The sequence below is a fragment of the Rhinatrema bivittatum genome, chromosome 3 (genome assembly GCF_901001135.1).
Source record: "Rhinatrema bivittatum chromosome 3, aRhiBiv1.1, whole genome shotgun sequence".
Taxonomy (NCBI): Eukaryota; Metazoa; Chordata; class Amphibia; order Gymnophiona; family Rhinatrematidae; genus Rhinatrema; species Rhinatrema bivittatum.
The window spans coordinates 145,756,499-145,768,819 of record NC_042617.1 but is presented as its reverse complement, the minus strand read 5'-3'; the positions used below and the strand labels follow the sequence as shown (position 1 = coordinate 145,768,819).

The 12,321-nt window shown below is 41.5% G+C and overlaps 1 protein-coding gene across 8 annotated transcripts in view; it reads left to right on the top strand.

Annotated features, from left to right (window-relative positions):
• Window positions 1-12,321, top strand: part of RMDN2 (regulator of microtubule dynamics 2) — a 252,019-nt gene that overhangs the window by 22,268 nt on the left and 217,430 nt on the right. For 3 of the 8 annotated variants that reach the window (XM_029593795.1, XM_029593793.1, XM_029593794.1), the window contains exon 2: window positions 9,532-9,657. The gene's annotated coding sequence lies outside the window, so the exon portion shown is untranslated. Of the gene's footprint in view, window positions 1-324; window positions 379-9,531; window positions 9,658-10,079; window positions 10,221-12,321 lie in introns of those variants that run through there. The other 5 variants (XM_029593796.1, XM_029593798.1, XM_029593799.1 and 2 more) reach the window with 3 other exon arrangements.

Below are 12,321 nucleotides of genomic sequence, written 5' to 3'. Positions count from 1 at the left end.
TTCCCTCATGTAAGAACAAAATAAAATACATTAGAGAAAGTTATTTAGCCTCTGCATGTCTGTCCCCTTAAAAAAAAATTCAGCTACTGTAGAATGTTTAAGGACCTTCATTTTCAGTTATTTTATTTTTCTGGGAATTTATCAGTGTTTATTACAACACAAAAATGGGAGCAATCTATGAAAAAAATCCTAACTTTTCTGAGTAGATATTTTTATTCTTGCAATAAATGCAGATACACTTCTGAGAAAAATAAAATAAAACAGAAAACAAATGTCCCTAAGCATGATATGCTCTCTAACCAACTTTCTGCTGCAACATTACAGTTTTCTGATGTGTGAGACATGATGATTCCACCAGACCATACAGAGAGAAATGAGGTAGACCTTGGTATTGTGTTTTCCAATGTGACTTGGTAATGTTAAACAGTGGTGTTTGTATGCAGCATTTTTGAAATGTGAGCTTATTAACCAAGGGAAAACCATTATTTTTCTGGTGTCTCAGCTGCAGTCCAACAGAATGTTAGCAAATTCTTGCATTTCTTACAACTACTTCTACTTAACTTCTATAGAGCTACTCAGTGTATGCAGCGCTGTATAAAAAACATGAGACTGTCCCTTCTCAGTAGAGCTTACAATCTAATCAAGTCAGATATCCAGGGCAAAGGAGACTTTGGGAGTTTCATTTATTAAGAAAATGGTTAAAAATAAATGTGGCTGTAAGCAGAACAAACAGGGGTTAAGATCTAAAAGCAGTCCCAAAAAAGGTGGGCAGTGATCCTTCCTAGTCTTTGCAGAGAGTTGATCAATTTTAACCAGGCCCATCCTCCTTATCCTTTCCAGTGTCCCATAAAGAGGAATGTGCTGGTAAGGGTGATCTCTCCCAGGGTCTTTCAGCCTTCCTCATGTATCTGACAGCTAACCCCTTTTGGTTAACTGATAGGCCTTTATTTAGTGGTCCTCACAATGTGAAGCAGTTTCAGAATGTCTTTGTAAATCAAACTGACGAAGGGTCAACAGCTTCCAAGCCTGCTTCATGCTCATTCTGTAAGGGCTGAGGTTTTCTCTGGAAAAGAGGCTGCAGCGCCTGCTCCGGAGGACATCTGTAAGCAGCTACTTGGTCATTACAGTCTCTCATAGACGCTATGGATTAGATGTGCAAACCAAAGGAGATGTGTGAGCCCTATGTTGGAATGGGCTGTGGTACATCCCACTAGTCTGGACTGATATAGCAGGATGATAAGGAAGGTGGCTAGTGAAACCCTAATATTTTTAAAAAGGGCTCCAGGGGCGATCCAGGAAACTACAGACCAGTTAGCCTGACTTCAGTGCCAAGAAAAACAGTGGAAAGTGTTCTAAATATCAAAATTACAGAACATATAGAAAGACATGGTTTAATGGAAGAAAGTTAGCATGGCTTTATCCAAGGCAAGTCTTGCCTCACAAATCTGCTTCACTTTTTTGAAGGAGTTAATAAACATGTAGCTAAAGGTGAACCGGCAAATGTAATGTATTTGGATTTTCAGAAGGCATTTGACAAAGTTCCTCATGAGAGGCTTCTAGGAAAAACAAAAAGTCATGAGATAGGTGGTGATGTCCTTTCGTGGATTACAAACTGGCTAAAAGACAGGAAACAGAGAGTAGGATTAAATGGACAATTTTCTCAGTGGAAGGGTGTGGGCAGTGGAGTGCCTCAGGGATCTGTATTGGGACCCTTACTTTTCAATATATTTATAAATGATCTGGAAAGGAATACAACAAGTGAGGTAATCAAATTTGCGGATGATACAAAGTTATTCAGGGTACTTAAATTACAAGCAGATTGTGATAAATTGTAGAAGACCTTGTGAGACTGGAAAATTGGGCATCCAAATGGCAGATGAAATTTAATGTGGATAAGTGCAAGGTGATCCATATAGGGAAAAATAACCCATGCTATAGTTACACAATGTTAGGTTCCATATTAGGAGCTACCACCCAGGAATGAGATCTAGGCATCAGAGTGAAATTGTCAGTTCAGTGTGCTGCGCAGTAAAAAAGCAAACAGAATGTTGGAAATTATTAGAAAGGGAATGGTGAATAAAATGGAAAATATCATAATGCCTCTGTATTGCTCCATGGTGAGACCACACCTTGAATACTGTATACAATTCTGGTCGCCGCATCTCAAAAAAGATATACCGTAGTTGCGATGGAGAAGGTACAGAGAAGGGTGACCAAACTGATAAAGGGGATGGAACAGCTCCCCTATGAGGAAAGACTAAAGAGGTTAGGACTTTTCAGCTTGAAGAAGAGATAGCTGAGGGGGGGATATGATAGAGGTGTTTAAAATCACGAAAGGTCTAGGACAGGTAAATGTGAATCAGTTATTTACTCTTTCGGATAATAGAAGGACTAGGGGGCACTCCATGAAGTTAGCATGTGGCACATTTAAAACTAATCAGAGAAAGTTCTTTTTCATGAATGCACAATTAAACTCTGGAATTTGTTGCCAGAGGATGTGGTTAGTGTAGCTGGGTTTAAAAAAAGATTGGATAAGTTCTTGGAGGAGAAGTCCATTAACTGCTATTAATTAAGTTGACTTAGTAATAGTAGTGGCTATTTTCTAGCAATAGTATGAGATAGACTTAGTTTTTGGGTACTTGCCAGGTTCTTATGGCCTGGATTGGCCACTGTTGGAAACAGGATGCTGGGCTTGATGGAGGTATGACCCAGTATGGCATGTTCTTATGTGAAATTTGGTTTTACCTATCAAATTATTTTCCTTACGTCCTACTGCACTAGTACAGGACCCTCCCGGGAAGTCAGAGCCTGCACTGTTATCCTTGGCAGAAAATATCAAATTTTGCCTTTGAGGTGTGTTCAAGGCCATGGCACTGCTTGGCATGTGCAGTGCCAAATATGAGGTATAGTCCTGAGGAACAGTTTGCTTTCTAAGCAGGACAGGCAACATGAATATTTCCCCATCCCTTCTATTTATGAAGTCTGTCTTTATTGTTCCTAAAGTTAATTGTATTTTGGCACTTTGCTTTGATATAAGAATACTGACTATTGCTGATGCAGCACCAACCTATATACCAAGAGATGAGGTCCCTGAAAAGGAGTGTGTCCCCTGTCTCCTGCTAGTAGATGGAGATAACCTACCAGTCAGGACTGCTGTACAAGGACTCAAAGAAAGGAAACTAATAGTTAAGATCAAATTTCACTTTTCTGAGCTCTGCTGCTGAGACAGCACAGTGGTGGTAAGATGTCCTTGAGCACAGGGTCAACAACAGCTTTTCATTTCATTATCTCCTCCATTCATCACCCCCACCCCATCTAGGTCCTGTTTCATCCTAAAGGTGGCAAACAATCTTTCTAGAAACACGGATATCCTGCTGTGACTGACTGTGCTGCCCCAGCAGCAAAACACCTCAGTAGGGCGCTGTGACTGTGTGTGTGGACCGGATCCTAATTAAATATCACCCAGTTCTCAGCATTTTTTCTTGTTTAAAGAGAGAGGCACACCTTAAAGGAAAATAAATCCCAGTATAAGAATCAGTGCACCACAGCAGGGTGCTGTGTGCCTCTCATGGAGAGACTGAATCAGTTACAATCTTTTTATTTAAAAAAAAATAAAATAAAAATGACAAGGCAAGGAACCTCAAAAATCGGCCTGCATACACATATAGTCAGCTTATTTCTAGAATCAATAAAATGGTGATTTTAAACTGACTGAATTCTACAAGAGTTAATGTGACTGCCATGTTAGTCCATTTGAACGCACAGAAATAAAAGTTGTCAAAATCAAATAAAACAAAATATTTAGGGCGACACCTTTTTATTGGATTACCTTAATGCACTTCTTGACCAGATTTTGCGAGCTAATGCGCTCTTCCTTAGGACAGAATAGAATGAGCAAAAGCTGACATTTACCAGGAAATATAAGGGATGTCATCAGTTAGACAGGCCACACGCATTAAAGACCAGAGTCAGTTCACACAGACACAAGGTCAAACACCACAGACAAGAGGAAGGGAGCACTTTTTGGATCTAGACCACTGCATCGATGATCTTCTGATCAGGCTAATTAATGGAAAATTTAGAACCATCCAGAAATGCCAGGCCTTTGAAGTTAAAAAGTGCAGAAAATTTGGTTCGGACAAGAAAGGACTCTGACCTTGTTTTTTTGGTCTTTAATCACATTATGAGACATAAAATCAATACAGCCTGTCACAGTCTGATCACCCATCAAACCTCCCTTCCTCTTCACTCCAGCATTGGATTGCCTTTTATAATCCTCTTTCTTTCTTTATTTGATTTATATTCTGCTTTTCAGGCATTTTTCCAATAATGTTTGTTTGCTGATTCTATTCTGACCTGAGGAAGAGAGCATTAGCTCTCTCAAGCTCATCAAGGAATGTAGTGTTATATTATATATATATATACACATTCCTTATATATAGGTTTTTTTTTTCATGTTAATTTGTTAACCTTTTATTTCAGCATATAAATTAATGGGAGTAAGATATTTTAGGGAGACCATCATAAAACAATTAGAGATCCATGGCAGTCCATCTTGCTTTTGTTTTCCCAGTAGGCGGTGTACTGGTGTTCTAGAGACTGTTATAATGTTTGCAGTGCTGCCTTATGTAGGTTGAGTTGTTGCTGTTTCAGTAGCTAGTGATGTTTTGGTATGGCTGATTGTATATGCGAACATTTCTGTACAGGGTATTAGGAACTTTTTTTTTTTTTTTGTAGAGTTTTAATTTACTACACAAAGTAGAAGGGGTTTGCTTTATTGCAACTGAGGTGCCAATCCTTGTCAATTTGAATGGGGGGGGGGAGCATCCCAGCCAATCTGACCTCCCTAAATGAAGAAGTCAAACTATGCCCATGCCCTTCCTGGCATAACCATCTTCTCTCATCTCACAATCCCGCTGGCATAATCGCCTCTTGCATGCCCCTCTCCCTACATAAGATTCCCTTCCAGCCAGCAGGCTGCTTCTTCATACTTTGTAGCTGTTGCTGCCTTTTCCTCTGCCAGCTTCCCTGTGAATGTAGTCCCCTACCCCCCCCCCAGGCACGGAAGGAGGCAACAGGTATGAAGCTGTTCACTGACTCGTGCAGGCTGGGACTCAGAAAGCAAAATTGTGTTATCTGCACACACCCCCCTCTCTCTGCTGGTGGCTCTGGCTGGCTGGTGTAAAAATGTACGGTACCCCTGCACATCCCGCTGCCGTGTGCCAGCTAGGAATCTCTGCCTTAACAGCACCAGAGGCAGGTGCTTAGCAGGTCTCTGAGTTCCATGGTGATGAAATGTTTGAATTGTGTGATAGTTGGGTAGATACAATTGTGGGAGCACAGGATAACTTGTAATTACTAATGAATTTAAAGCTCTCTCACAGATTATTGTGAGATTATTGTGAGATTATTATGCACCAAGCCTTCTCTGATCCTCCAGACAATCACTAGTCGCCATTATTCTCACTTGGACGAATGGTCTTTTATCCTCTAGAACGATGGACCCGGGCACTTCCAGGATAAAGCACCTTAAGCTTTAACCCGTATTCTTTATTGTATTATGTTACAATTACTTCCTGCCTCTACTTTCTTTCCAGCTATTTAAGCTTCCAAGTTTTTACTCCTTGTTAAATGTAACTTTGCCTTATTCACCTCTATTGTTAATTACTTTAGTTATTGCTTCAGTTATTCCCTTGTTCTATGTAAACCGATCCGATATGGTTATTACTATGAAGGTCGGTATAAAAAAGTGTTAAATAAAATAAATAAACAAATTATTCTGAAATAATCTGCCTATAACAGTCAGTGCATCCTGGAAGTCAAGAGACGAAAGGCCTGACCTAGAAGCAGTTTTCTGCGGGGATATGTTTGTTTTGGAGGGATCCAGGATTAACATACGTGGATACTGGGGCCAGCAACTTACCCCGTCCTGTGTGGGTCTTCAGGGCAGTCACTACAAAACTCCTTTAATTTCTTGCAACACTCTGTCTCTATTCTCTCGCTTGCTCGCTCTCTCTCTCGCTGTTCATATTGCCACCTACTTGATATAAGGCTTAATATCTCAGGCTGCTGAAGAGCAAATATGCAAACAGGCTTCCGGCCTTGCACTCAGCCCAGGTATTTCTGAACTTTTAAGGGGCTGAGAGGAGGGAGGATAACTAATTATTTGCTAAAAGTAAACTAAGATGTTAATAGTCTCAAACTTTTACCAGTCTAGCCCCAGGTCAGTGATCTTTCCCCTTCAAGTTATCTACTTTAAAGACGCAAGGGATCATAGACTGGCAGCAATTCCAGTGTTTCCAGGCCCTCTAACCCCTGCACCTTTAAGGTGATGGGACATGACCCTGCTGCTGGGGGTGGGGGCCTAAGCCAAAATTGAGGGGGTAGAGGCTCCCACAAGCCACCTGTGGTTATGCCACTTTTTTCTCTCCTGTTTTTCTATGTGAAAAAAAACCCACTGCCTTTATAAATCAAGTCTCAAGTATTTTGTCTTTAATATAATGATTCCCTTAGTATGGAGGCCTGTATTTGACATTAATAATCATGTTGCAAAGAAACATGTGTACGTTTTCAAGAAGACAAACATTATCCTTTGGTTTAACTATACTGTTTCTTTAACTTCTTCAAATACAAGTTTATTTCTAATGCTATATGTGTACCAGGAATTAAATAGCAATTAAATAGTTGGTTATGTTGAAAGAAAGAGGTCCATCTAGTCCATGCTTTATAGACTAGCTAGCTAGAGGAAAGTAAAAATAACTACTGCATTTGCAACCAGAAAATGGAAATAGATCCATATGAGGAAAATAGGAAGAGAATAAGCATTGGCCAGTTAAATATAAAATGGTAATAAGGCAGGCCAAGAGAGAATTTGAAAAGAAACTTGCCAAAGAGGCAAAAACTAATAACCTTTTGCAAGTACATTTTGAAGCAACAAGCCTGTGTCACAGTTATTTGACCGATAGATGACACAGTGTGGGGAGGTAATAAGGAGCGCTCTGGAAAGTCAAGGAAATAACAGAAAAACTGCATGAATTCTTTGCTTTGCTCTTTACCAAGGAGGATTTTTGGGGACATGTCCACACCATAAATGTTCTTTGATGGTTATGATTCAGAGGAACTGAAACAAATCATTGTGAAAATGGAAGATGAAATAGAGCAAATTGACAAACTAAAGAGTAACAAATCACCAGGATCGGATGGTATTCACCCATAGTTCTGAAAGAGCTCAAATATGAAATTGCAGACCTGTTACTAGTAATCTGTAACCTCATATTAAAAACAGCCATAGTACCTGAAAATGTGAGGGTGGCCAGTGTAATGGCAACTTGAAAAAAAACCAAAAACCTCCAAGAGTGATAGATTGGTCAGCCTGACATTGGTATTGGGCAAAATAGTAGAAGCTATTCTTAAAAACAAAAGCTTTCCCAATGGAGAATGGTAAATAGTGGTGTGCCTCAGGAATCTGTACTGAGACCTACACTGTTTAGCATGCATAAATGATCTGGAAAAAGAAGCAGATGATGCAAACTCATTCAAAGTTGTTAAAATAGGACTGATTTGTGAAGAACCTCCAGAAAGATGTTGTGACACTGGTGTACTAAGCATCTAAATGGCAGATAAAATTTAATGTGAATAAGTGCAAAGTGATGCACACAGGGAAACAAATTCAACTACAGATGCACAATGCTGGGTTCTATATTAGTCTCTACCCAGAAAAAGGATCTTAGGGTCATTGTGGACAATTTGCTGAAATCCTCAGCTCAGTGAGTGGTGGTGGTGGTGGTCAAAAAAGCAGAGAATGTTAGGAACGATTCTGAAAAGAACAGAAAGCAAACCTTCAGTTATCGTAATACCACAGTACTGATGGTGCGATTGCACCTTGAGAATTGTGTACATTTCTGTTGTCCCATTTCAAAAAAGATAAAGCAGAATTAGAAAAGGCATGAGAGAGAGGCAACACAAATGATAAAGGGGATGAAAGGGGTTCCCTTATGAAGAAAGGCTAAACAGGTTAGGGCTCTTGAGGTTGGAGAAGAAACGAATGAGAGGTGATATGATAGAGGTTTATAAAATCTCGAGTGGGCTGGAACAGGTAGAAAGGGAAATGATGGGGGGAGGGGTGTGTGAAATAGGAGAGGCTGGGGGGATATGGGAAAGGGGGTGCAGGGGTTTGCGAAATGGGAAAAAGGCTGTGTGATGGAGAGACTGAAGGGGGGGTGTGATATAGGGCCTGGGGAATCAGAATTTGTGAGAGAGAGATGCTGGGGAAGGGTGGATTTTGGGGGGTGTGTGTGTGTATGGGCAGGTGGGATGAGGGACAATAAAAGAATTGTGGGTGGAAAGTGGAAAGGAAATAGAGAGAGGGGGGAGCAGAGCTGCAGCTATGAATGGGACACCTTTCCAGATCTCTCCCTCACCTCCCCCAAGATGTCAGGACGTCTCACCACTCCTCTTCTCTTCTGCCATCCCTGATCTTCCCTCCTCATTCTTAGTCCCTCTTTCCTTAACCTCCCTGAATCTGTCCTCATCCCTTTACCCCACTTGATTGAGATCCCTTTTCCTCTTATAAAGCTCAAGATAAATTAACTGGGCAGAGAAATGTCAGAAAATGACTATTTTTATAAAGCTTAAATACATGTTAATATGCAAATATATGGCACATTATGCAAATCTGCCACACCGTTGCTACATAATTTGCAAACCCTTGCCACATAATCTTGAAAAATTTGTTGCAGGAGACTGCGGTCCCTGCCCATAGTGATATGCTCCCTCTACATTCGTCTGTCTCAGTGTTTCCAACCCAGTCCTGGAGACACATCTAACCAGTCTGGTTTTCAACATATGCATGAAATAGATTTGCATACTCTGCATTCAGGACAGGTTTGGGGAACTTGCTTGCTAGCCCCATTCTCTCTATTCTCAGCTGACTCTGGATTGCTTCCTTTTCAGCTTATTTACCATCCTTCAGTGTGCACTATGAGTCCTTGGCCCCTCCGTCTTGGACTCTTAAGGATTCCATCTGCAGACGCCTCACATAGGAGCAGCTGTACTTCAGGGGATTTCCCATGTTGTGTCTATAGTAAATGTGCTTAGCATATCCGGACCATAGTTATAGGCTCCACTAAGCTACTGTTACAGCTATATATGACTCCTTGACAGTTCTTTCCCTACATGCAACACATCTTGCCGTGACTCGAGAGAGAGCTTTCTTTCTGTATAGGGCCCAAAATTTGGAATGAACATCTCCCTGGAGATTAGGAGTTGTACAGACTACTTGGCCTACTGTAAGCTTTTAAAAGCATATTCTTTTCTTTATTTTTTAAGAAGACTTATGCATGCACTTTGCACAGTATGTGTAGTGCTTATGACATAGTACATCCAGTTGGTTCAGCGGATAAATATTTGAAATAAGTAAATATTATTGGAGAGGGTGCACCATTACCTGTTTAGTACTTTTGAGCTTCCTATCTTGAACCTGCTTATTAGACCTTTCTGGAAGTTTAGTAATTGTTTGTTTTTCTTCCTCAGAAGATGAGATATACCCTGGAAGAACAGATGTCTGCTGTGATTCCCTGAGAACTAGAAATCCCATGGTTTATCAAGGCTGAGTATCCTGAAACGGCTAGAAGATTTTGTTGTACAGAAAAGCAGCAGGTTCTGTATGGATATTGTTGAATAATAATAATGTAGTGAAATATTTTTAATTAAAAATAAAATGTTATGTCATATTATATGAAAGGGATTTACCATTAACCTACTTGGTGCATATCTTCTCAGATAACAGGACCACTGTGTTGGAACTGAGAGGGAAAAAAAAAGCTGCTTTCTTTATCCAGTTTTAGCAACTGGAGGAAAACATCATGGCCCTTTCAAGTGTCTCTCTTCTACTCTTATCTGATGGCACACCTTTCACGCCTGCCCGCAGATGCTTAAATCTGCTCTTCTCTTTTGTTTGCTAGTTAGTCTCATCTCAAATGTCCTCCAATATGTCTAGGCTAAAAATCTCTCCAAAAGGCAATTGTGCTCTACTCTGCTGTCCTTAACTGCCATCCTGTCTTCTTTTCTGTAGTCTCATATGGGAGTGTTACCACCGTGGATAGATTCTTCAGTGTTGGACCACTCCGAGATTCTGCCGCTCAGTGTTTGCTTCGTGTTCCCTGTGGCTTCTGCTACTCTTGTCAAGCACTGGGGAACCTGGCGTGAACAGGTTCCTTGCTGTGAGTTCTCGGCAGCTCTTGCCGCTGACCCACATTTATTTATTTACTTAAATGTTTGTATACCGCCAATCTGAGTTTCTTAGCGGTTTCCAATAAAGCAATCATAAAACCCCATGCCTCACCTGCTGGACTGTCTCCTTCATGGTAAAAGCAGGCATTTGGATCTCCCCAGTACAAACTTGACATGCTGACTCTACATCTTTATGGCTCGGGGTTTTCTCTAGACCAGGGGTTCCTAATCTTTCAGGGAACACAGGCCTCTTGTCAAATTCAAAAATTTTCATGGACCACTCAAACTTTTCTCTTTATTTTATTATGGCATACCAAAAATGAATAATGATAGGTACTCCAGAATCATTCATAATGTATAAACCTTTGATCTAAACTGAACATATGAAGGGAGGGCAATTTCCAAAGTTATTTAAATTTGCCCTCATAATTGAAGGTTGAGGCCATTGCAGCTTCCAATCCATCTGCAATGGGGAAAAGGAAGCAAGTTTAAAAATGTTCCAGGTTGGCAGCTTGGTATGACCTGCAGAAAATCAACACTGATACCTGCAGATCTGCAATCTAATTTTCAAAGGGAAACCATCAGAGTTTCCTTTTGAAAACTCTGCTGGTGGGAGCAAGCCAGTACTTCGGTTGCTGCATACTTTTCATCTCCTTTGAAACAGGTGCAGAGTACATGCATGACATAGCTCTGCTCCATTTTTCCACCACAGATGCAATGATGATCACAATGTAGGTAGTTTTGCCCACAGTGATTGGAAATAGCAATTCTCAAAAGGGCCTTTTCACATGGGTAAACAAATATTTACTCACTTACCTTCCCTGAAAATTGACTCCTTTTTAGCCTGCTTGTCTTTTATACTTTGTTTTCTTTTATGAATCTTACAAAAACACAGAAATGAGTCACAAAATCATTTAGATGGTAGAAAAAGGAAAACAATAGCCTGCTTTTCAAAGAGAGCTTATGAGATCTCCATGTTTGTGTGTCCCCCTGAATAACATTTGTGTTTAATGTAATATCCACACCTGGCTGCTGTCTTGTCCTCCTTCCTCCTTGCATTCGGGCAGTCATCTTTCCCTTCTTCCCCCCGGACCTATGTCCCTCCTTCTCTCTCTCTACCTCTGTCCTGCATGATTCCTGGGGCTCCTCTCCTTCTCTCCCCTGATAGGCTGCCATCCACTCTCACTCCTCTTAACCAGGTCAAGCGTGGATTCCTGTCTCCCTCTTTATCTTCCATTTCTTCATTCCTATCTCATTCCTTCTTCCCCCTGTCTTTCCCCCTCATACTGTCAATCCCAGTCTCATTTCCTCCTTTTTTTTCCTTTGAGCCGTTCTACTCACTTTTCTGCTACAGCTCTCCTCTCTCTCTCTCTCTGTCAGGCCAGCGGCAGAGCACTTGGCAGTAGTGGGAAATGTTCTTCACGGCTGTGATAACCCAACTTTCCTCAGCGAGCAGCAGAGGCCGCAAAGGTTCTGACAGTCGCAATCGGCCCCTCTCTTTCCCACATCCTCACGAAGTGCAGCAGTGGGGTTTGCAATCTGCCCCTCTCTTCCCCACCTCTGGTAAAATGCAGCAGTGCAGTTTGAGACTTCTAATGGGTGAGAATGGTCCCTCTCTGTCCCTCCTACCCCTGGTTGGCAGCAATGTGGAGTGAAGTTTTCAGGGCCATCATAGGCTCCGCTGTAACTCCCCAGGCCCGTGGCAGCAGCTCAGCTAATCACAGCTAGCAGCAGCCCGCTCATTTTTTCCCTAGTTAAACTTTCTGGCATCCTTTCTGGAGGACCCCCTGGGATAGTCTCACGGACCCCAGCTTGGGAACCTCTGCTCTACCCTTCTATCCCCACGTTCAGGTTCCTTACTAAAGGCGTCTGTCACACTCGCTCTCTTTTCCAGGGTCCCAGAGGCACGAACACTCCCTTTCCCCATTGATTCAGTGGCTGCACTTATTTTAGATTCAGTACATTGCATTTCCTCATTGGCTGGATCAGTTCTCTGACTTCTCTGTGCTGGCATCACCGGGAGTCACAAAGGTCTCTCTCCATCCCCGCCCCCCCCCCCCCATACCCCAAATCGGTTCCTCATTTACCTGA